Raw genomic sequence first — 22,477 nt, 5'->3', positions numbered from 1 at the left:
TTCCTTGTTACCCCACCCTCCCTTGCTACCCCTCCCTCCCTTGCTACCCCTCCCTTCCTTGTTACCCCACCCTCCCTTGTTACCCTGCCCTCCCTTGTTTCTCCGCCCTCCCTTGTTACCCCTCCCTTCCTTGTTACCCCACCCTCCCTTGTTACCCCGTCCTCCCTTGTTTCTCCTCCCTCCCTTGTTACCCCTCCCTCCCTTGTTACCCCACCCTCCCTTGTTACCCCTCCCTTCCTTGTTACCCCGCCCTCCCTTGTTACCCCGCCCTCCCTTGTTACCCCATCCTCCCTTGTTACCCCGCCCTCCCTTGTTACCCCGTCCTCCCTTGTTTCTCCTCCCTCCCTTGTTACCCCGCCCTCCCTTGTTACCCCGTCCTCCCTTGTTTCTCCGCCCTCCCTTGTTACCCCTCCCTCCCTTGTTACCCCACCCTCCCTTGTTACCCCGCCCTCCCTTGTTTCTCCTCCCTCCCTTGTTACCCCTCCCTCCCTTGTTACCCCTCCCTCCCTTGTTACCCCGTCCTCCCTTGTTTCTCCTCCCTCCCTTGTTACCCCTCCCTTCCTTGTTACCCCACCCTCCCTTGCTACCCCTCCCTCCCTTGTTACCCCTCCCTCCCTTGTTACCCCTCCCTTCCTTGTTACCCCACCCTCCCTTGTTACCCCGTCCTCCCTTGTTTCTCCTCCCTCCCTTGTTTCTCCTCCCTCCCTTGTTACCCCTCCCTTCCTTGTTACCCCACCCTCCCTTGTTACCCCGCCCTCCCTTGTTACCCCGCCCTCCCTTGTTACCCCGCCCTCCCTTGTTACCCCGCCCTCCCTTGTTACCCCACCCTCCCTTGTTACCCCGCCCTCCCTTGTTGCCCCGTCCCTTGTTTCTCCTCCCTCCCTTGTTACCCCGCCCTCCCTTGTTACCCCGTCCTCCCTTGTTTCTCCGCCCTCCCTTGTTACCCCGCCCTCCCTTGTTACCCCGCCCTCCCTTGTTACCCCGTCCTCCCTTGTTTCTCCGCCCTCCCTTGTTACCCCGCCCTCCCTTGTTACCCCGTCCTCCCTTGTTTCTCCGCCCTCCCTTGTTACCCCTCCCTTCCTTGTTACCCCACCCTCCCTTGTTACCCCGTCCTCCCTTGTTTCTCCTCCCTCCCTTGTTACCCCTCCCTTCCTTGTTACCCCACCCTCCCTTGTTACCCCGTCCTCCCTTGTTTCTCCTCCCTCCCTTGTTACCCCTCCCTTCCTTGTTACCCCACCCTCCCTTGCTACCCCTCCCTCCCTTGCTACCCCTCCCTTCCTTGTTACCCCACCCTCCCTTGTTACCCTGCCCTCCCTTGTTTCTCCGCCCTCCCTTGTTACCCCTCCCTTCCTTGTTACCCCACCCTCCCTTGTTACCCCGTCCTCCCTTGTTTCTCCGCCCTCCCTTGTTACCCCTCCCTTCCTTGTTACCCCACCCTCCCTTGTTACCCCTCCCTCCCTTGTTACCCCGCCCTCCCTTGTTACCCCGCCCTCCCTTGTTACCCCGCCCTCCCTTGTTACCCCACCCTCCCTTGTTACCCCGCCCTCCCTTGTTACCCCGTCCTCCCTTGTTTCTCCGCCCTCCCTTGTTACCCCGCCCTCCCTTGTTACCCCGTCCTCCCTTGTTTCTCCGCCCTCCCTTGTTACCCCTCCCTTCCTTGTTACCCCACCCTCCCTTGTTACCCCGTCCTCCCTTGTTTCTCCTCCCTCCCTTGTTACCCCTCCCTTCCTTGTTACCCCACCCTCCCTTGTTACCCCGTCCTCCCTTGTTTCTCCTCCCTCCCTTGTTACCCCTCCCTCCCTTGTTACCCCGCCCTCCCTTGTTACCCCACCCTCCCTTGTTACCCCACCCTTCCTTGTTACCCCACCCTCCCTTGTTACCCCGCCCTCCCTTGTTACCCTGTCCTCCCTTGTTTCTCCGCCTCCCTTGTTTCTCCGCCCTCCCTTGTTACCCCGTCCTCCCTTGTTACCCCTCCCTCCCTTGTTACCCCTCCCTCCCTTGTTACCCCGCCCTCCCTTGTTTCTCCGCCCTCCCTTGTTACCCCGCCCTCCCTTGTTACCCTTCCCTCCCTTGTTACCCCGTCCTCCCCTTGCGCTGATGGAAACCGTTCTGATAAAACCGATTCCAACCGAGCAGGAGGTCAACCTGGGTTCTGGTATCCGACCTGACCGGACCTGGCAGAGTCCTCTTGGTGTCTCTGCTGGTTCCGGTTCAGACCCGACAGAACCTCTGGTTTCTGGTTCCCGTTCACATTCTAATCAGACCATCTCTGCTCTGCTTTAGAAAGTGAATTTTGATTGGACCCGACCTACCTGAAGGTTGGTGGGAAGCAGGAAGTCACCAGGAAGTCACCTGAAGTCAACAGGAAGTCTGTCACATTCCTGCTTCCAGGTCACAGGAAGACGAGCGGACCTGGCCACCAGGACACCTGGAGGACGGAGAGACGTGTCAACATGCAGCCGCTGCTCCTGTACAAGGATCATCTGAAACAAACTGGTGAAGTTTTCGCCGCCCCCCCACTGGGAGTGTTGGAACCACAAAGGAAGCTCCTCCCTAAACCTTCCTTTGTGGTTCCAACAGCTGGAGCGTCTGCTGATGGTTCTGGTCGGCTTCTAGTCATCTCTAAGATAACCTTTCCAGCTCAGAGCCAGTGTTAGCTAACCACGCTAACAGAAATCCTGCTGTGTCTGGACTTTCAGCAGGATTTTGTCCGTCTTCCATCTTCCTGTAGATGTAAATGCGGATTTATGCATTCAGCACAGCGAGCAGGTTTTAAATAGACCAAACAAAGAGGAGGAAACAAAGCCTGGATAGTCAATAAATGATGAAGAAACTGAAAATACAGCAGGAACCTCGTCTGTCTCCAGAACTCAACTCAGCCGATGGTGAACCAGCTCAGTTCTGAGGTTCTGATCCGACAGGCTCAGACACTCCAGGCAGGAAACCGGACTCGGTTTCAGGTTCTTTCGCAAATCTGGATCAGAAACAGATCAGACAGAGCAGAGCGGAGGTCCAGAAAGCGAACGGATCTGAATCCTGGTCTCCACGTGGAGACGGTCCTGGTCTCCACATGGAGACGGTCCTGGTCTCCACGTGGAGACGGTCCTGGTCTCCAGAGGCGTATTCAGCTGGATCAGCTGGAAAAGGGAAGTGATGCACATTAGGAAGCTTAGCGCTGATCTGTGACGGATCTGATGGAGACATGCAGTGATCCGTGTTAATCTGCTGACTAATCATGTAATCCACTGACCGTCTCCACAGGTTCACAGCTCTGAGCGTCAGGCTAATGAAAAACTGAGGAGATTATTTAAATTAATCCTGTCACAGTCTGATCCACTCACAGGCGCAACCAGGAGCTGCAAAGTCAGAACTCAACCTGCTCACCATGCTAACAGAAAGCCTGCATGCTAACCACGCTAACAGAAAGCCTGCAGACTAACCATGCTAACAGAAAGCCTGCAGGCTAACCACGCTAACAGAAAGCCTGCAGGCTAACCACGCTAACAGAAAGCCTGCATGCTAACCACGCTAACAGAAAGCCTGCAGGCTAACCACGCTAACAGAAAGCCTGCAGGCTAGCCACGCTAACAGAAAGCCTGCAGGCTAACCACGCTAACAGAAAGCCTGCAGGCTAACCACGCTAACAGAAAGCCTGCAGGCTAACCACGCTAACAGAAAGCCTGCATGCTAACCACGCTAACAGAAAGCCTGCATGCTAGCCACGCTAACAGAAAGCCTGCAGGCTAACCACGCTAACAGAAAGCCTGCAGGCTAACCACGCTAACAGAAAGCCTGCAGGCTAACCACGCTAACAGAAAGCCTGCAGGCTAACCACGCTAACAGAAAGCCTGCAGGCTAACCACGCTAACAGAAAGCCTGCAGGCTAACCACGCCTCCTCTGGTCCGGTTCGACCTGCTCTGTATCCAGCTGATCTCAGAACGGACCAGAACCTCCAGGTTCTGCATAGACCCGGCGTTTGCCTGCAGCCTGTGGTGGAGCTGGGTTCTGGGCCCATGGTGAGCTGGACCAGAACCTTTAAAAAAATACATGAAAGTAGGAAAACTTTAGAACACGGCTGCAGTTTGGAAAGTTCACAGCCAAAAGTTGGATTATTTAGTTATATTTTGTTTCTCAGTTTCTCAATATTTAGGTTGCTGGCTAAATATTTATTGTGCAAGATAAACATCTCAGAGCTACATATTTAGTTAGGAGACGAGCAGCTGAATGAATAAAATTGTGAAAACATGAACCCCCATGTCTTTAGTTATGAGGCAGAATGAGCGAATGGTTTCTGGAGCCAGGCGGACTCAAACCTCCATCCTCCTCTCTGACATTTATTGGGCCCATTTCCAGCCGTCTGCTTGCAGAGTCTTAATGATTTTAAAATGTAATTCGCAGTTAGAGATTAAACGAGTTGTTCTCACTGATGGAAGCAAGAAGTGGAACAGAGCAGCAGACTGAAAACCTCCTGCTTTTCTAAGTGGAGAAGTTAAAGTCCTGCTGATGAGCCGGGCAGGAGGTCGGCCGACCCGGTTCCAGACGGACCCGTCCTCTCTGGTGGACATCCTGTTTGCTTTGACAGGAACCTGGGGAAATATATATTTGCTTTTATTTAAAGGTTTTGGATTATAAACACAACCCGGTCCGCACCAGAACCAGAACCAGAACCAGACATGGAGAAGCAGCATTCAGCTTCTATGCACCACAAATCTGGAACAAACTTACAGAAAACGGCAAAGCTGCTGAAACACTGACTTCCTTCACATCCAGACTGAAACCCAGCTGGTTGGAGCTGATCTGATTATTGGTATCTGGAACATTGATCAATATATTGACTGATGGAATTTGACCAGCTGTTTGTTTCATCACCACCTTGATCTGCCTGATGCTCACAATCTTCAGATATTTCCTAACTAGAACAGACTTGCAGCCTAATGAGGAAACAAGGAGGATTCTGGGAAGTTTCAGGAAGTTCTGCTTCACATCCCAGAGCTGCTGCAGAAACTGCATCAACCTGCTCAGCTGCAGCATGCATGCAGTGCTGCAGCTGCTAACAATCAATAAATCAATAACATCTTTAATCTCTATCCTGTTCCACAGCAGCAGCATCAACATGTCATGTTTGGCTGATTACAGAAGATTGATCATCAAACTACGACCCAAGATGATGTTTAGGTGATGTCAGATTTTAATGACTGGTTGTGGTTTGTGGTTGGAGGTGAAGCAGAAACTCTGGCTGAAGTCAAACTTCTGCTCTGGCAAACAGAGACGCAGCAAAGTCCTGAGGTACGAAATAAACGGCCAAGAAGCTTCTGCTTCAGCATTAAGATCCATTACTGAGGAGAAATAAACGCTTTCTCTGCATTTATGTGGATTTGATGCACGCTGAGCTCCGTGTCTGAAATATGCAGCAGACTGACATTTCCTGCTAATGTCAGCTGCAGCGGAGGAGTTCCCAGAGGAGAGAACGGGATGCTGACTGCAGCTCTCAGCTCCTCCAGCTTTCACTCATCGCCTCGTTAAATATGAAACCAGACAGTTGTTTGTCTATTAGTGCCACTAATGGCAGCCGAGCCAATAAAACTCATTACATGAAAGGAGCGGCGCGTTAACGGAGCCCTGCCCTGCTCATCTGCCCAGCCAGGTCCAATCCATCATCATCATCATCACTACAGCAGGACACGGGATGCCAGGCAATGAGGGCTCAGAGGTCAGAGGTCAGGATGAGGGTCTCTTGAAACGGCACCACAGAGTAAAAACTCCAGTTTCCTCGTATGTGGACAATGAGCTCGCATCAATCTCCTGCAGGACCAACGATTAAATATGGACTAAATTATACCAATAACACCACCAGTCCCCAGGTTTGCTGCCCTCAAGTCTTTGGCAAAAACATATTTATCTAAAAGGTGTTAGATTTATGTCCGGGTATAAATCAAATACGTCTACCAGCTCCAGCAGAGACTCTGGTCCAAAAAACAACCTGATGGACCGGGTCAGCAAAAAGCACGATTCAGATCAATACTAGTAACATTTCAAATTTCCACACATAAAGTCTGGGATTACATGAATTCAGTTTTATATTAATCCATGTTGCGTAACAGATATCTAGTCATTCATTAAAAATGAACGACTAAATGCATCATCAGCATTTCACCAACAGCCACCAGATTCATTTTAAAACATCATGAAGCTTCGTAGGCGGGTCAACCGAACTGTTCAGTTACAACATTAACTGCAGACGGCCAGCAGTCCTGCTCCATGAGGACAAACCGATTCAAGCACACAGTCCGAACCACGGAGCGGGTCATGCAGACGAATCGCGACCCGCAAACAGATTCTAGCAGTGAAATTAACAAACAAATTTAAAAAAGGATCCTAACAATTCGGCAACTATATATCAAGTTTTCATCAAGTTTTGGGACATGAAGGTAAACCGCTCCACTCCTGCCCTGCATAGCCAGCATTTTATAACAGCGCCCCCCAGTGGCTGGATGAATGAACATGTTTCAGGGTGGTGAAGCTGGTGAAGACGGCAGTTATCCGTTTCCCCTTCGTAAGGTTTCAACAGCTGGAGGTTTCACCAGGGAAATCTGGCTGCTGATCCGGGTCACGACCTGTCCTCCCACAGAAACCAGTTGCTCCAGGACTGGGAACCTAAGAGGAGCTGCTGGTCGTCTTCTAAGCAGTTTGTGGTGAACTTCACATCATCATTTGGACCACAGTCGAGTCCAGGCAGCTGGAGACAACTTGGACTTTGTGTCCCATCCAGATGGTGCCAGAGAGGAAGAGGAGCAGTGGACTCATAAAAACTCCTCTACAGTCTGACTGAGAAAACTGGAAATGACAGAAACATCTCTGAAGTCTCCTACGTGTTGTGATGAAGTTTTGACCTCTGACCTCCTTGCTGATTCATGGAGCATCAGCTCCACTCAAAATCAAAGTGACTCACATGATATTTCTGCTAATACATTACTGACATTTTTAAAGTTGCCTTTAAATGAAAAGTGTTTTTGATTTTTCCTCCATTTGTTGAAATAAACAACGACAGAAACAGACGACCGGATCAGAACCGGCACCAGCGGATACAGCTGGAGAGGCAGGACTGGACCCTGCTGAGCCGTGTGTGTGTGTGTGTGTGTGTGTGGGGGGGGGGGGGGTTCCGGGGACCACGGCGCCTTGTGGGGACATGTTCTTTATCCCCAGGAGGGAAATTGTTGTTTTTGGGTCTGTGATGGTTAGGGTTGGGTTAGGGTAAAGGTTAGACAGTAGAAATGAATGAAAGTCAACGTGTAGTCTCCACAAGTGATGAAAACACGACTGTGTGTGTCAGATATTACCGCATTCAGCTGAACAGACAACTACTGACATCAACATCTAAAGCTCAGAGACACTCTGGACCTGTGGATCCGGACCTCTGGTTCTGGTCCTGGTTCTGCCTGAACGGATGTGATCCTGCAGATCCACTTGGACTCAGTCTTGTCCTCTTGCTGAACTCTCAGCTGATTCTTACAGATGAATGAAATCAGACGGTGAGGTCAACATGTGGCTGATGTGATTCTGGTCCGGTTGATTTTTAAGTCCAGAATACTTCAGGCCGTCCACTGCACATCGTGTAACCATCAGGTTTTCTAACTCGCCATTGTACAGTAAACTGGTGGGTGTTCTCATAACTGATAAGGTTGAGAGTTAGCCTAGTGTGACATCCGCTCTTTTTTCCGATGCAGAAGAAACCAGGCTAGGCGCCCAGCTAGCTCATCAAACTGGTTCAGGTCCATTAGGAAGGTGGGAAATAAAGGAATTTATCACGAGGGAACTTCCACCAGTCCGATCTGCAACACACAGCCCCTAGCAGCAGCAATAACGGGACCCAGAGCAACAGGTTGCTGCAGAGCAGGAGACCAGCAGGAGGTCTTCCGGACGACAACCAATCAGAGAGCAGGAATCACGGCGCTGAACGCTGAAATGATTCATCAGGACTAATGGCAGCAAACAGCTGCAGAGTCTGAGAACAAGTTCAGCTGAGAAAATATCAGAAAGAGAAAGTAACAATTAAATGTGACATTTAGCAAATGTTAGCAGCTGGAAGGAGGAGAGGAGGGCAGGTCCAAGATGGAGGAAAAAAACCTCACAGAACCAGCAGGGGTATCAGAACCATCAGAACAATTAAGAACCATCAGGACCCTGTTGGGCCACCAGTCTTTTATCCAGTAGAGTAAATGCTGATCTAACCTGCTGTTAGCTTAGCCTCAGTAAATGCTAAATGCCACTCACAACATGGCGTCTTGGAGGAAGTTGTTCATGTTTTTTCCATGCAAGTGTGTAGTTCCCTGCTGTTCAAGATATGAATTTAAGACTTTATTATTATTATTATTATTTTAAAGCTCTAAACTCATCTGTGGATCTGGATGTGTTGAACTGGTAACCTTTAACTCAGCGGTCAAACTCCAGTCCTGCAGGTTTTAGACGAGCCACAGGAACAAAACGCTGCAATGAAACGGCTTCATTTCCTCCTGGTGTGGATCGGATCTCCACACCATGATTGCATTCAGGGGCAGCAGAGGTTTGAGCGTAGCGGTCCAGACTTTTATTCAACCATACGGTAACAGCACAGAACCCGACTCGGGCCCAACAAGAACCAAAACAAGACCAGAACACAGAAGAAGAAATATGGAAGGAAATATGTGCCATCAGGATTTGAATAAAAAATGCCTCTGAACTTTCAACGTAAAAAAATTCAGTGATAAAAAATTCGCTGTTAAAAATTCAACGTCTAAAAATTCGCTGTTAAAAATGGCAAGGTTACTTCAGGTCACAGACATGCGCAATGGACGTCAGATTCCAACACGCAGCCAATCACAAGACGCCACGTCATAGAGAAATACCAGCATCACGGAGGCTGGCGACTATGGAGGCGAACGCTAACCCAAAGGTGAGTTTAATGCTTTCATATTTCTGTACTACATTTCATTTTGCGTCTGAGGTTTGATACATTATCTTAAAGCTCGATTTAAAACACGGGTTTGATTTGGTCCGTTGTTAATCTTACAGCATGTAGCGCAGGCATATAACGTCTCGCTACCTCCTAGCCTCCAGCCCCTCCCAGCTGTCCCTCACCCAACTTCCCCTTTTTATTTAAAAAAGAAAGAAACTTGGATCTTTAAAGAGAACTGATGGGTGGTTGTTTGTATCTTGTCTTGGGTGAGACTGAGACAGGCGGTCTTAGTAAAGTCCAAATTTTTCAGGAGATGCTACCGCTCTCCACCATGGCCTAGCAAAGATACATACAGGCTTTAGATAGAGACGCGCATCCCAGGCTGAACAGTGTCAATGAGGATAAATGAAAGCATCATTAGTTATTACATATTAACTAATGTAATAAGTTAATATGGCTGCCTTGTGAGCTTCAAGGAAGGGCTGTGAACACTTCCGACATTAACTATACCCACAACCCCATTCTGTTCAGCTACTGTACTGTTAATGTGACTTCATTTATGAATGAATTAATGAATTTATTGTCATTACGACATTATAAAAAATACTAGTTACCTACCAAACTGTAGATTTACTTGTGTTTGATATAGTTTCTACAATTTTAACGGGAGAAGAGCGCAGTAAGATTGTCATCGTTTTCGTAAAGTACGGAAGAATTCACTTATGAATGAAGCAATAATTTTATTGTCATTATAACATCATCCAAAATACTGCTTTTCTTATCTGACGAGTATTGATATAGAATATTAATTGCTACAACACGTTGTCCTGTTACCTAGTAACACTATAAACAATCCCCTTTGTTTTCTCGGTTCATTTTAACTCATTTTGAAGAAAACATGCTTCTAAGTATGTCAGCTAACTAATTTTAGATTAAATATCATAATAATTGTGTCTGTTTTGTCATGTAAAGCACTTTAAAATGTTTTGTATATTAAATATGCTACACACAAAAAATGTCCCAGTCTAAGGAGAAATATTTTTGAAATTTACAGAGGAGGTGATAAAAGTTTTTGTTTATTATTGCAATATTGTATTTACATAAAATTTCGACAGAATTTTATTAATTGTAGCTGAGTCGTCAATATTAGTCTATAGAAGACTCGGGTGCAATTAAAATTCCCACTATTTTGTATCTCCACAATATATTTTTGGTGACAAAGAATGTTTGAGCTTTGCTAAAATTTGTCATTTTTGTTGTATTAATTGGCAAATCTTTGTGTTTTCCAGGGTGTACAAATTCCAGAAATTGTATGGAAGGACAGCGGGTTTCCTCTTCACGAGTCAAACGTCACAGTACCAAAGTCTAATTTGCAACTGACTGATGAACAAATGGCAGCCTAAAGAAATGCAGTAAACCCAAAAGCCACATCACGTCTTCTGAATGTGACATTTATATTGCTGCAGTTCAGTTTTGTGAGCAGTTTTTTACTATGTGAAAGTTGTCTTCAAAATAAGACTTCCGCTCTACAAAATGAATCATGCTTTGAATTTAATTATTTTTCACGTTACCTTTTTGTAATTATGTTCAATCAAGTTAAATTCTGTGTATAATAATTGTATAAATCGTGCTTAACATCTGACTGTATATAGGTAACTAATCATAATCAGGATTTTGTCTGTGATTAAATTCAAAGCATGACTTATTTTGAAGAGCGGAAATCTTCACATTTATAAAATGTAAAGGAAAATGCTGATCATGTTACCATAAATGTGAATTTTAGTGCTTTTATGGAAGTTGTTACAGAACTAAAGCGTTTAAAATTTATAATTTGATTGTTTTTTGTTAACTCAAAAGGAAGCTAATAGGTACATTTGTCCATTGTTGTAGTACTTTAAATTTCTGGCATCATAAGAATCAGAAAGTTAGTTTGTCTTAGGTAATTTATTTTGTAATACTTCAAGCATAGATGAACTCATGCAAGTCAATAAAATTTTGCATAAAAACAATTTCAGTTTCATATTTAAAACTGCCTGTACAAACAGTACAGGACAAATGAAGTATCTACTCTGAACATTGTTATTCTAATTCCTCTAGTTTTGTCAAAATCAGATATATGACTTTGACAAAACTAGAGGAATTGAGAGTACAAATAATATACATGATTATATGAGTATGCAGAGTCATGTCTTTTTCTATCTCTTAAGTCCATCTTCAACAGCCAGGGGTTCTCCGTTGCAGGTTTTTGGAGGAGATGGTCTGGACAGCGAGAAATGGCCTTTGAAGCATCGCATATGTTATACCAGTCTAAGAGAAAAAAACATAAGTTCATGTAGTTACAGGAAAAAGTTTAAATTCCATATGGTAATTGAAGAGCTAGTGCATCAAAAACAAATACCAAAGTAAGGTCAGGGTAAAAAAATAATTTTTTAAAAACGTGTTTAATACAAAGTAAGCGTTAAAACATGCCAAATTCCTTTGGAAGACAATTTCTGTGTAGCTGAAGTCAATGCTTAATGATTCAAATCCTGATGGCACATATTTACTTCCATAAAGAAAATAATAGCTCCTCTTAAAGACACAGCGCAATTCCTTAGCTGTGGAACATCTTTAACTGATCTTCTATAAAACCATATTAAATGAAAAGGAAAAATAAATCATCTTCCAATAGCTGGCTCTGTCTGTCCGTGCTACCCGTCTAAAACTGCTACCATCATGTTTACAAACAAACTATAGCACGTTGTTAATGTTCAATAATTGGATCATTTAGTGACTGGAAGCTTAGCAGTTCTGGTTAGCTTAGCATTGAACAATTGATGTGATGATGAAACCAGAAGCAGATCCCTTCCTTCATCTGAATATCCTACCAAAGTTTGAAATGAAAAGCTGCAGATGCAGCTGATTATTTCCTACAATATTAATATCTGAGACACAGAGGCGATTCTAATCCAGATTGCTGCAGATCTTTTTCGCACATTAATCTGTTGTATGACAGACAGCAGCTGAGTCTGTGGCCAAACAAAGACTTGAGGAGGATGTTGAGGTGATTGGTATCAGAGAGGAGCTGCAGGTTCTGTCAGCTTCGCTCTGCCAGAGGAAGAGCTGGGAACGTTAAAGACCTCCAGCCACAACATGTCACTGAACTGCACAGGTCAGTGACATGATGGCATATGATTAATATGCACTAATATTACAGGCTATTACAGCTTCAGACCCAAATCTATTTAGCAAAGTTTAATAATAACATAGAGTGTAATTAGACTAAAATATTTTCAATATAGCGACAAAAAAAGACACAAAACAACTTATTTAGTCCTGATTAACCACCAAACAATGACTGGTTTACAGTAACGACTCTGCAGATGCAAACTGGAGCCATTTATTCATATATTTATGAGCTGCTGTCATGTAAAGTAAACGTGTCGACCCATCAGAGACCAAACAGAAAGGCAGTGGCAGCTTCACTCAGACCCAGAGAAACTGGAATCAGAGAAACGGACGAGGCGAGTGACAGAGCAGCTGAGTCTGTGGCCAAACAAAGACTTGAGGAGGATGTTGAGGTGATTGGTACCAGAGAGGAGCTGCAGGTTCTGTCAGCTTCGCTCTGCCAGAGGAAGAGCTGGGAACGTTAAAGACCTCCAGCCCTGGATAGCCTGAGTTACAGCTGCTGGCATGACTCTATCGCCCCCTGCTGTCATGTCGCGAATATTTCAGTCTCTGAGCTGAAGTTCAGCTTTTGAACCAAATCCAGCCTCAGAACAACTTTCTAGGTTTTCCTGCTGACTTTGGTCTGGACTCCATCCATCCATCCATTTTCCGGTCACCCTCCTCCCTAACGGGTCGGGAGGTGCTGGTGCCTCTCCAGCTGCGTTCCGGGCGAGAGGCGGGGTCACCTGGACGGGTCGCCAGTCTGTCGCAGGGTCTGGACTTTTTAATCACATTGGATTTTCAGGGTTTTTTGGTGACCCCTATTTGATAGAGTTGACAGGAAAGCAGGTTGTGAGAGGGGGCAGACATGCAGCAAAGGTCGGGACTCAAACCTGCGATGGCCCCTGCAGCGGCGCTTCACCGGCCCCTTGGCTCCATAACGGAGCCCGCCATGAATGTTCAGGCTGCCAAATAGTTTTTCTGGCACATTAAGTTGTTTCTCCACCATTAGCAACACATTTAGCAGCGTGCACATTATGTTGATCGACAGCGCTAAGTCCCTCCCCCTGGCTCTGATTGGATGATTTGATGGTGGGTGATGCATTTCTTCAGATGGCAGTGGGAGGTGAAGGAGGTGGATCTTTTTACAGATTAACTGTCACAGTTTAGCAAATAATCTTTTTTATAGAAATGACGTACCGCAGCTTCAGTCGAGTAAACCACGATATAAAATATTAGATTCATGAAATATTCAAGGAAGTTCAACCAACCGTCCATCATGAAGCTGATTTTATCCCCATGTTTTGAAACTTGAAGCTGAAAGTTTGGCTCTGCGGTTCTTTAGTCCCAGATGTGAAGAGCAGCCAGGTTCCTGCTGCAGCCGGAACATCACAAACCTCCCATCATCCCCCGGGATTCGCTCCATTCAGCGGTTCTGGCTCCACTCAGAGGTTCTGGTTCCACTCAGAGGTTCTGGCTCCACTCAGAGGTTCTGGCTCCACTCAGCGGTTCTGGTTCCACTCAGCGGTTCTGGTTCCACTCAGAGGTTCTGGCTCCACTCAGAGGTTCTGGCTCCACTCAGCGGTTCTGGTTCCACTCAGCAGTTCTGGCTCCACTCAGAGGTTCTGGTTCCACTCAGAGGTTCTGGCTCCACTCAGCGGTTCTGGTTCCACTCAGCGGTTCTGGTTCCACTCAGAGGTTCTGGCTCCGCTGATGGAGGAGAGCAGAACCTGATCATCCTGGTTTCAATTTCACACTAACTGTTTTCATTTGCTCCAAACGTCTCACACGGAGAAAACCTGGACCTCAGATGAAAGCTCAGACCAACTGGACCCACCAGAACCTCTGAGTGGAGCCATGAGCTCTGTTTTCTGAGTCTGGTTAGTGTGTTGACTTTCAGCCAGTAGAACGGCCTAATCAAAGCTCAGGTCTGCCAGAATAGCTTCAGGCTCAGAGTCTGGAGTCACCTGGCCGACATCCAGCGCAGAGGTCAACCCTTCCTGACCCCTGAAGCCAGAGCAGAGAGACGCGGCTCTGGACACGTCCAGGACCGACCCGGTGGAGCCGCTCGCCCGCTCGGCTCCTGGGGGCAGCCGGAAACGACACCATGGAGGAGCAGTGTTGTGAAGGCTCTTAAAGAGACAGAGGCCCATTTGAAGGTGTCACATACGGATGTGATAAATCACGTTGGCTATAAATGGCATTTTCATAACAACTGACTGTGACGTAATTATTGGGTTGAGCTGCAAAACGGCTCTGTGGAAAACATGAAACCGGCCCTTTAAGACGAATGTCCAGCTGAGAAGACACTGTTATGTTTTCTGATCGGAGGAAGGGAAATCTCCGAATCAGATCTCGGAACCGTCAGTCATCCCGACACCAGCGCTCCTTCCCCCTGCAGCCTCTTCCTCCCTCAAGGAGGCGCAGGAAGGAGAAGAGGAGCCTGACAAAAGGATGTGAGCGAACACGAGCAGAACAGCAGAACAAATGACACAGATGAGTTTCCTGCACCGACACGCCGTTATCTGATAGATGACTAATAAACGCGCAGAGGAGGCGTGAGAGATGGAGTGTGATTAGAAGAGACAGTGGAAGCCGGCTGGGAGAACGAGCCATGCAAATGATGAGCAAAAATAGATCTGCTGCAGAGCTGCTCCCTGCATCCTGCTGCCCCCCACAGCTGCTTTATTTGGCTCCGTTCGCCTCCTGCTGTGTCTTTCTCTCTGCTCAACTTCCTCCACAGCAGATCTGATCAGACAGCAGAGACATCACAACCTCAGGCTGAAGCTCCAGTCCTTGAGCTGTGAAAGCCGTCCAGACACTTTGACCTCGTTGCTAACGTCTCACGCTGGACGAGAGCTTAGCGACGCCTCAGCTAAAGACCAGGGACCACACCACCCACTGTGGGAACTCGGGGTCCTCTGACCACAGAACCTCCGACCCACCAGCACCGGTCCTGTGTCTGCTGTAACGGAGGTAAAGCGACCGGCTCCGTCCTCGGCCAGGACCGGCTCCGTCCTCAGCCTGGGACGGTCCAACCCGGTCGTCGGTGCTGAGAGGAGCTTGGTTCCGGCCGTTCCTCTGCAGCAGAACACCAAGTCCAGGATTCGGGTCGGTTCAGAGTCCAGAGGAGTTCAGGAGGATTTTAGGATCTGCAGGAGATCTCATGCGATACCGTCAGAGGTTCTGCTAGGTCAGCATCTGGACCACAGCCGAGACGGAGTTCTGGTTGAACATCTGCTGGCTGAGGAGATCAGAACCAGACTGGTGACCCGCCGGACCTCAACAGGCTTTGAGGCTTTTCAAAGAACCTGATCGGACCTCGGATGGTGGAAATGTTTCTGTCCTCAGCCAGGACGGAAACATTTAGGTTGCAGCTTTAGGTCCCACATCCTGTGCACTCCAGCCTGGCATCACCACTGACCGTCTGAGCCAGACATGGGCCAATACTTTAACTAGACGGCTTCACAGACCAGCAGAGAGTTGAACCCTGACCCTCAAAGCCGACCGGCGCTCCGGGCCGGAGGAGGGGAAGGTTAATGCTCCTGTATTGAGGCGGCTCCATCTGATTTCCCAAAAGGTGCTAAATGGGCTAATCACATGCAGAGCAGGAAGTTTTAATGCTGATGACTGGAGTTCAGTTTCAACTTTGAGCAAAGAATCAAACAGAAGAAGTGCTGATACAAGAATGCATTAGCATTGGGCTAAAAGACGTTAATGCCCTAAACTACACACACAGTGAATCCATTTACTAACCCTGACATTTTCTCTGGCCCAAACTATTTCCAGTCTATTCCAAACCTTGATCAAAACCTAATTCTTACCACTGACCCCATGCACCCACCATTTCAGGGCCTGGCTTTTGCCCCATAAGGCCCGTCAGTCTTCAGAAGGTTTGTAAACACAGAGGTTCAGTGTATTATAGGCCTGGAGGGCTGCCAGGCTTTATGTGTTGCTGGCGCCTCTGAGCGTCGGCTGTTTCACACACACAGTCGTGGCTTGATCTCTGAAGTTGACCTCGGCAATAAGACCACATCATGCACAAAAAGCAGAGATGGATCCTAAGGCCACTGAATCAGATCCCTTCATCACCTTGGCTGGTCGAGAGATTCTGTCCATGAAAGTAATGAACAGAATCGGTGACAAAGGGCAGTCCTGGCGGAGGTTCAACCCTCCCCGGAAACGAGCCCGACTTATTGTCGGCAATGCGGACCAGACTTTGACACCAGTCATACAGGGACCTGACAGCCTGTATCAAAGGGCCCGGTACCCCAGACTCCCAGAGAACCCCCCACAGGGCTCTCCGAGAGACACAGTCAAACACTTTCTCCAAGTCCACAAAATACACGTAGACTAGTTGGGCGAACTCCCAGAACCCTCCAGGACCCTGCTGAGGGTGTAGAGCTGGTCCAGTGTTCCATGACCAGAACCAGAACCAGAACCACACTGCTCCTCCTGAATCTGAGGTTTGACTATCCAACGGACCCTCCTCTCCAGGACCCCGAAAATAGACCTTGCCAGGGAGGCTTAAGAGTGAGACACCCCTATAATTGAAGCACACCCTCCAGTCCCCCTTTTAAACAGGGGGACCACCACCCCAGTCTGCCAATCCAGGCTAACTGCCCCACAACATCCAGAGCTTTAAAGAACTCCAGGCGAATCTCATCCACCCCGGGGCCCTGCCACCGAGGAGCTTCTTAACTACCTCGTCCCCAGAGATCGGAGAGCTCGACCCAGAGTCCACAGGCTCAGCTTCCTCAATGGAAGGCATGTTGGTGGGATTGAGGAGATCTTCAAAGTATTCTGCCCACCGGCCCACAACGTCCCGAGTCGAGGTCAGCAGCCCACCATCCCCACTGTAAACAGTGTTGATGCTGCACTGCTTCCCCTCCTGAGACGCCGGATGGTGGACCAGAATCACCTCAAAGCCGTGCGGAAGTCTTTCTCCATGGCCTCTCCAAACTTCTCCCACACCCGAGTTTTTGCCTCAGCAACCACCTGAGCCACATGCCGCTTTGCCTGCCAGTACCCATCAGCTGGTTCTGAAGTCCCAGAGGCCAAAAAGGCCTGATAGGACTCCTTCTTCAGTCTGACTGCATCCTCACCGAATCCCACCAACGGGTTCGAGGGTTTTCACCACGACAGGCACCAACAACCTTGAAGCCACAGCTCTGGGAAGCTGCTTCATGTGGAGGCACAGAACATGGTCCACTCAGACTCGATGTCCCCCGAATGTGTTCAAAGTTCTGCTAGAGATAGGAATTAAAGCTCCGTCTCACAGGGGATTCGCCAGACGTTCCCAGCAGACCCTCACAACACCTTTGGGCCTGCCAGGTCTGACCGACAACCTCCAGAGCCAACTCACCACCAGGTAGTGGTCAGTGGACAGCTCAGCACCTCTTCCCCCGAGTGTCCAAGACATACAGCCACAGATCCAATGAGACGATGGCAGAGTCGATCATCAAACTGCAGCCTAGGGTGTCTTGGTGCCAAGTGCACATATGGACACCCTTATGCCTGATCATGGTGTTCGTTATGGACAATCTGTGACGAGCACAGAAGTCCAACAACAGGACACCACTCGAGTTCAGATAGGGGGCAGCGTTCCTCCCAACCACTTCTCTCCAGGTCTCACTGTCATTGCCCACGTGAGCGTTGAAGTCCCCCAGCAGAACGAGGGAGTCCCCAGGAGGGGCACTCTCCAGTTGCCCCTGTCAGGACTCCTAGAAGGGTGGGTAAACTGAACTGTCGTTCGGCCCATAAGCACAAACGACAGTCAGAACCCGTCCCCCCACCCGGAGGCAGAGGGAGGATACCCTCTCGTCTACTGGGGTAAACCCCAACGCCGAGATGGGAAGCAACAAGTATGCCCACTCCTGCCCGACGCCTCTCACCACGGGCAACTCCCGAGTGGAAGTACGTTACTGGGAGAAATCCTGTAAACATGACAGAAACTGTCCTAAATAATGTAGATAAACACACAAACTGGGAATCGTCAAACTGATCTCTGCTGTCCAAACATGTAAATAAACCAACAGGAGAAAGGTGGAAGGAAATAAAATGGCCACTGCGCTGACAGTAGCAATCTGACCTCTGACCTCAGTGGAGCAGCAGGCCAGGCCTTGTTCTTGAAGGAAGCTGAAAATGAAACGACTCCTGGTGTTTCTGTTCACATCATCAAACTAGAACACATCGCTGTGGTCATCTTCACACACCGTACAACAAAAACCATAAGCTCACATCAGCTCCACATTCTGCAAAACGCCTCAGGACACTTTATAATGTTGCTAATAAAATGCTAGCTATGTTAGTGTTCGGTCACATGACTGGAGTTTTTAAAATCTGCTCTGTTATCAGAGTTCACCTGCTGTGATTGGTCCTTTATGAAGCATCGTTACTTGAACTAACAAATGTTTCTATTCTCCATGTCTGAATCAGTTTTCCTCCACAACCCCAGCTGAATATTTCATAACTGAAAACATAACAGGCTCCAGGCTTTATTTATTTTAAGATTCGTAGCGAACGGCGTTTGACTGGAAGTCCAAGACTTGGGAGTGAGAAGTCAGATGTCTCTTTTAAACTTCAAAATAAGAGCCTGAAAGTCTTACACAGCCCAGCATAAGGATTGTCTTCCTGGAACAATGAGGCAGATCCAGGAAGTAGACAGGCCCGGAGACAGACGGAGGTTGGACCTTCAGTTAGTGAAGCGGGTCCTGAACGCTGCTGATTACGGCTCTGCAGGTAAAGATGAAAACAGTTCAGCTCTTGTTTGCTCCACTTTCCAGAGATGCAGATGTATTTTTACCCCCGCAGAAAGCTGAGCGTACCTCCGGCTGCCAACCCGGCTGCCAACCCGGCTGCCCCTGCACCAAACACTGTCCCACTCATCCTCTCAGACATCGGGAGTCCCCCGTCCTCATGTCCCACTGTCAGGACACCGACAACACGCTGTCCCACAGCGGACCGGAGCACACCGAGTGTGTCGGATCATGGTAGTGGTGTGTTGGCCGGTGTGTGTGTGGTCAGGGTTAAGTGTGTTTTGAAAGCACTCATGCATGCATGAATCCATGTGTCTTTGTTCTGTGCTGCCTTCTTTTCACCATGAATCATTCAGCAGAGCCCTGCTTTTCCTGCAGGGTTTCCTTCATTATCAGCGTTTCCAACCATGGTAAATATCTCTTCCTCTACGCCGCAGCGTGAAGAACGCGTACGTTACATCGTGTGAGAAACTGACGAGAAGACCAGAACTCAGCTTCAACCACAGACACAAAGACTCGTTTCCACCATTTCCACTGATTCCCCCTGGTAAATATCTCATGTTGTCTTCCTTCTCCGCAACATGAAGCCAAAAACTCTAGTTTTCACCATTTTCACCAGGGCTGGAAATGATCACCCCCACTGGCCAAATGCGGGTAAAAATTTGAAGTGGTGTGTAAATTGGAGCAACGCTTAACCACCATGGCAATTTAAACAGAAAACAAAATCTGTATTCAGTTTGAACTTCTGTCCAGGGAGGACTGACCGTCTGGAGGTTCAGGACTGATGTGTTTAATATCTGGCCCTGCGCTGTCATAATTTACCCCAAAATTATATTGACTCTAATTTTATATCGCGACAGCCCATTGGTTGATTTTATTGACAGACATTGGGCTTGTCCAATGAAATCCCTCAGTCCCCCCTTGGCCCCTCCCCTCCCCTTGGAGGTTATAAATAGAGCCAGTTTAGCTGCTAACGGTTAGCTGCTAACGGTTAGCTGCTAACGGTTAGCTGCTAACGGTAGCTGCTAACGGTTAGCTGCTAACCGTTAGCTGCTAACGGTTAGCTGCTAACGGTTAGCTGCTAACGGTTAGCTGCTAACGGTTAGCTGCTAACGGTTAGCTGCTAACGGTTAGCTGCTAACGGTTAGCTGCTAACGGTTAGCTAGTCCGAGAAAATGAGTGGATACAAGTCGGAGCTGCCGCCACCTGGAAGAAGGAGGGAAAATGTTTCTAAAGAAAGTTTCATGCAGGTGTGTGTGAGTCCGGGACGGGGAAGCCAGCACTAAACTAGCAGGAAGTCAGAAACCCTGAGATAACACAGGAATGATGACGGCCGTGGAAATATGAACAAGAATAATTGTGAAATTTCAATAGAAGGAGTTGGAAACAGATGTTGCTACCATTTAAAATGTTTAGAAAATGACGAGACACCTTTAATAAATCGAGTTGTTGCCAAAACGTGGAAATGACAGTAAGAATGTTATGGCTGTGTAGTTAAAGTTCAGTTAGTAATTACTGCACTACTCCTCTGTTAAGGTGTCCAGGCTTTATGTTAAATTACTCTAAGTACATTGGTTTGGTAAACTTATTGCCATTAAATCAGTTTTCATAGAGTTAAGAACAAATCATATTTATATGGTGGAGTCTGGAATCGAAACAGTGGCTGGTGGAGAAAACCAGCCCTGGTTTCACTGGACCTCGCTGCCCTGCAGGCTTCAGTCCAGCTCATTTCCACTGATGGCTGATGAACAGGCCTTCGCTGAATCAAGCAGAAACATCTCAAACACTCGGTAGAGAAGCATAAACTGACACTGTGATCCCAGGATGACCTCCAGGTCCTGGGGGTTCTGATGCAGAACGCTTTGGTGGACTGCAGAGAAATGCTGCTGGTCAGAAGGGGAGCAGAAGTTCTGACACCCACCAGAATGCTGCCAGAACTCTTAAAGAATGACCACGAGTTCCGGTCCGAACGCTTTAACTGAACCAGAACCATCTCCCTGACCTGCTGCTGGGTTCCTGCTGTCACTCTCCAAGAACCTCAGACCAGAACCAGAACCGCTGCAGTGGTACCCAGAATACCTGGTGCATCAGTGCAGTGTTTCCTGAAACCTCCTTTCTGCGCTCTGATTGGTTCAGATTTAAACCGACTGCAAACATATTCATGCTGTCAACGGTCCAAACACAGGAACCACGTCTAGATCTACACTGACCAGATCTACACTAACCAGATCTATACTGACCAGTTCTATACTGACCAGATCTACACTGACCAGATCTATACTGACCAGTTCTATACTGACCAGTTCTACACTGACCAGATCTACTCACCAGATCTATACTGGACCAGATCTACATTGACTAGTTCTACACTGAGTAGTTCTACACTGCCCAAATCTATACTGACCAGATCTATACTGACCAGTTCTATATCACACGGTTCTACACCACCCAAAAACCTCATGTTTTCATTCTACTCCCCATTTTCTCAGTTTCTCTGCAGAAAAATATTTATTTCTAATGTTTTAAACATGATAAATGAAGACATTTTTGTAATGAAGATCAGTTTTCCCAGCCGTCTCCTGCCTGCCTCTGGCTCCATGTGGCTAATTACCAGAGCTAACAATGAGCATGTGGCTAATTAAAATACCTGCTACACATGGCTGCCCTCGGCTGCAGCCTCCTGGGAGGAAAAGGTCAGAGGTCGTCTCCATCCCTGGCTGCGTTACAATCAGATGATCAGCTGTTGGACTCCACCGTCCCCTCAGAACCGGTTCTGGGTCGATGTGTTTGCAGTTTGAAGTATCGCATTAGAAACGGTCAAATTCAAAGTAACTTTCTCTGATTGCCAGAAATGTCTTCTGCTCACTGAGGAAAGAGTGGATGAGCTCCAGACTTTCACAGAGCAAGTCATCCGGTGGGTCTGGGCCTTACCAGAGGCACCAGACTGACTGGGACGTGGGCTCCATGCTAGCTTCCTGTTTCCTCCAGCCTTGCCACGGATCGACAGGAAGTGAGGATTTGAGGAGCCGGCCTGATTCGTTCCAGACCAGCAGATGGAAACGCACAGATCATTTCCAACGGAACCAGCCTGATGAGCAACAGGCTGGTTCTGTTGGAAATGTAGAATAATGAAGACAACTTGACCACTAAGGAAGCTGAAAAATATTCAACTTTTGTTGGGGAGCTGCATGAACCTGGAGAAAACTTTCACTCATCGCTCCCCGAGTATCGAGGTGAAAGCATGAACTCAGAGCCTCTGAGAGGTGGCTAAGGTCAGCGGGTCACAGGTTAAACAGCGAGGAGCAGATGCCGAGACCTCGTCCGGCTGCAGGAGGACTGAGGCGTCCATAAACACCAACAGAACCAGGAAGCCAAACCCGGCAGCAGAACCAGCATCATCATCATCAGTGAGGATGACGACTGGAGATACTGGAGGGTTAAAGTCACCAAGTTACTCATTTAGAAATGTCACAGTTAGCAGCTAAATGTTTCATTAGCAGCTAAATGTCACAGTTAGCAGCTAAATGTTTCATTAGCAGCTAAATGTCACAGTTAGCAGCTAAATGTTTCATTAGCAGCTAAATGTCACAGTTAGCAGCTAAATGTTTCATTAGCAGCTAAATGTCACAGTTAGCAGCT

General features: G+C 47.9%; 1 protein-coding gene and 1 long non-coding RNA gene across 4 annotated transcripts in view; one reads left to right on the top strand and one right to left on the bottom strand.

The window, feature by feature from the left end:
* Nucleotides 1–22,477, bottom strand: part of si:cabz01090165.1 (uncharacterized protein LOC100333421 homolog) — a 100,750-nt gene that overhangs the window by 58,454 nt on the left and 19,819 nt on the right. For 2 of the 3 annotated variants that reach the window (XM_055025926.1, XM_055025927.1), the window contains exon 2: nt 2,313–2,428. The exons of the other annotated variant lie outside the window; for it this stretch is intronic. The gene's annotated coding sequence lies outside the window, so the exon portion shown is untranslated. The remainder of the gene's footprint in view (nt 1–2,312; nt 2,429–22,477) is intronic. 3 annotated transcript variants of the gene reach the window in all.
* Nucleotides 8,875–10,942, top strand: LOC129356348 (uncharacterized). Its single transcript, XR_008605395.1, has 2 exons — nt 8,875–8,930; nt 10,223–10,942. It is a non-coding gene; the product is annotated as an uncharacterized LOC129356348 (long non-coding RNA).

This window comes from Poeciliopsis prolifica, unplaced genomic scaffold, assembly GCF_027474105.1.
Source record: "Poeciliopsis prolifica strain line A6 unplaced genomic scaffold, Auburn_PproV2 SCAFFOLD166, whole genome shotgun sequence".
Taxonomy (NCBI): Eukaryota; Metazoa; Chordata; class Actinopteri; order Cyprinodontiformes; family Poeciliidae; genus Poeciliopsis; species Poeciliopsis prolifica.
Note: the sequence above shows the minus strand (reverse complement) of the source record. Positions and strands in the feature narration are given on the sequence as shown.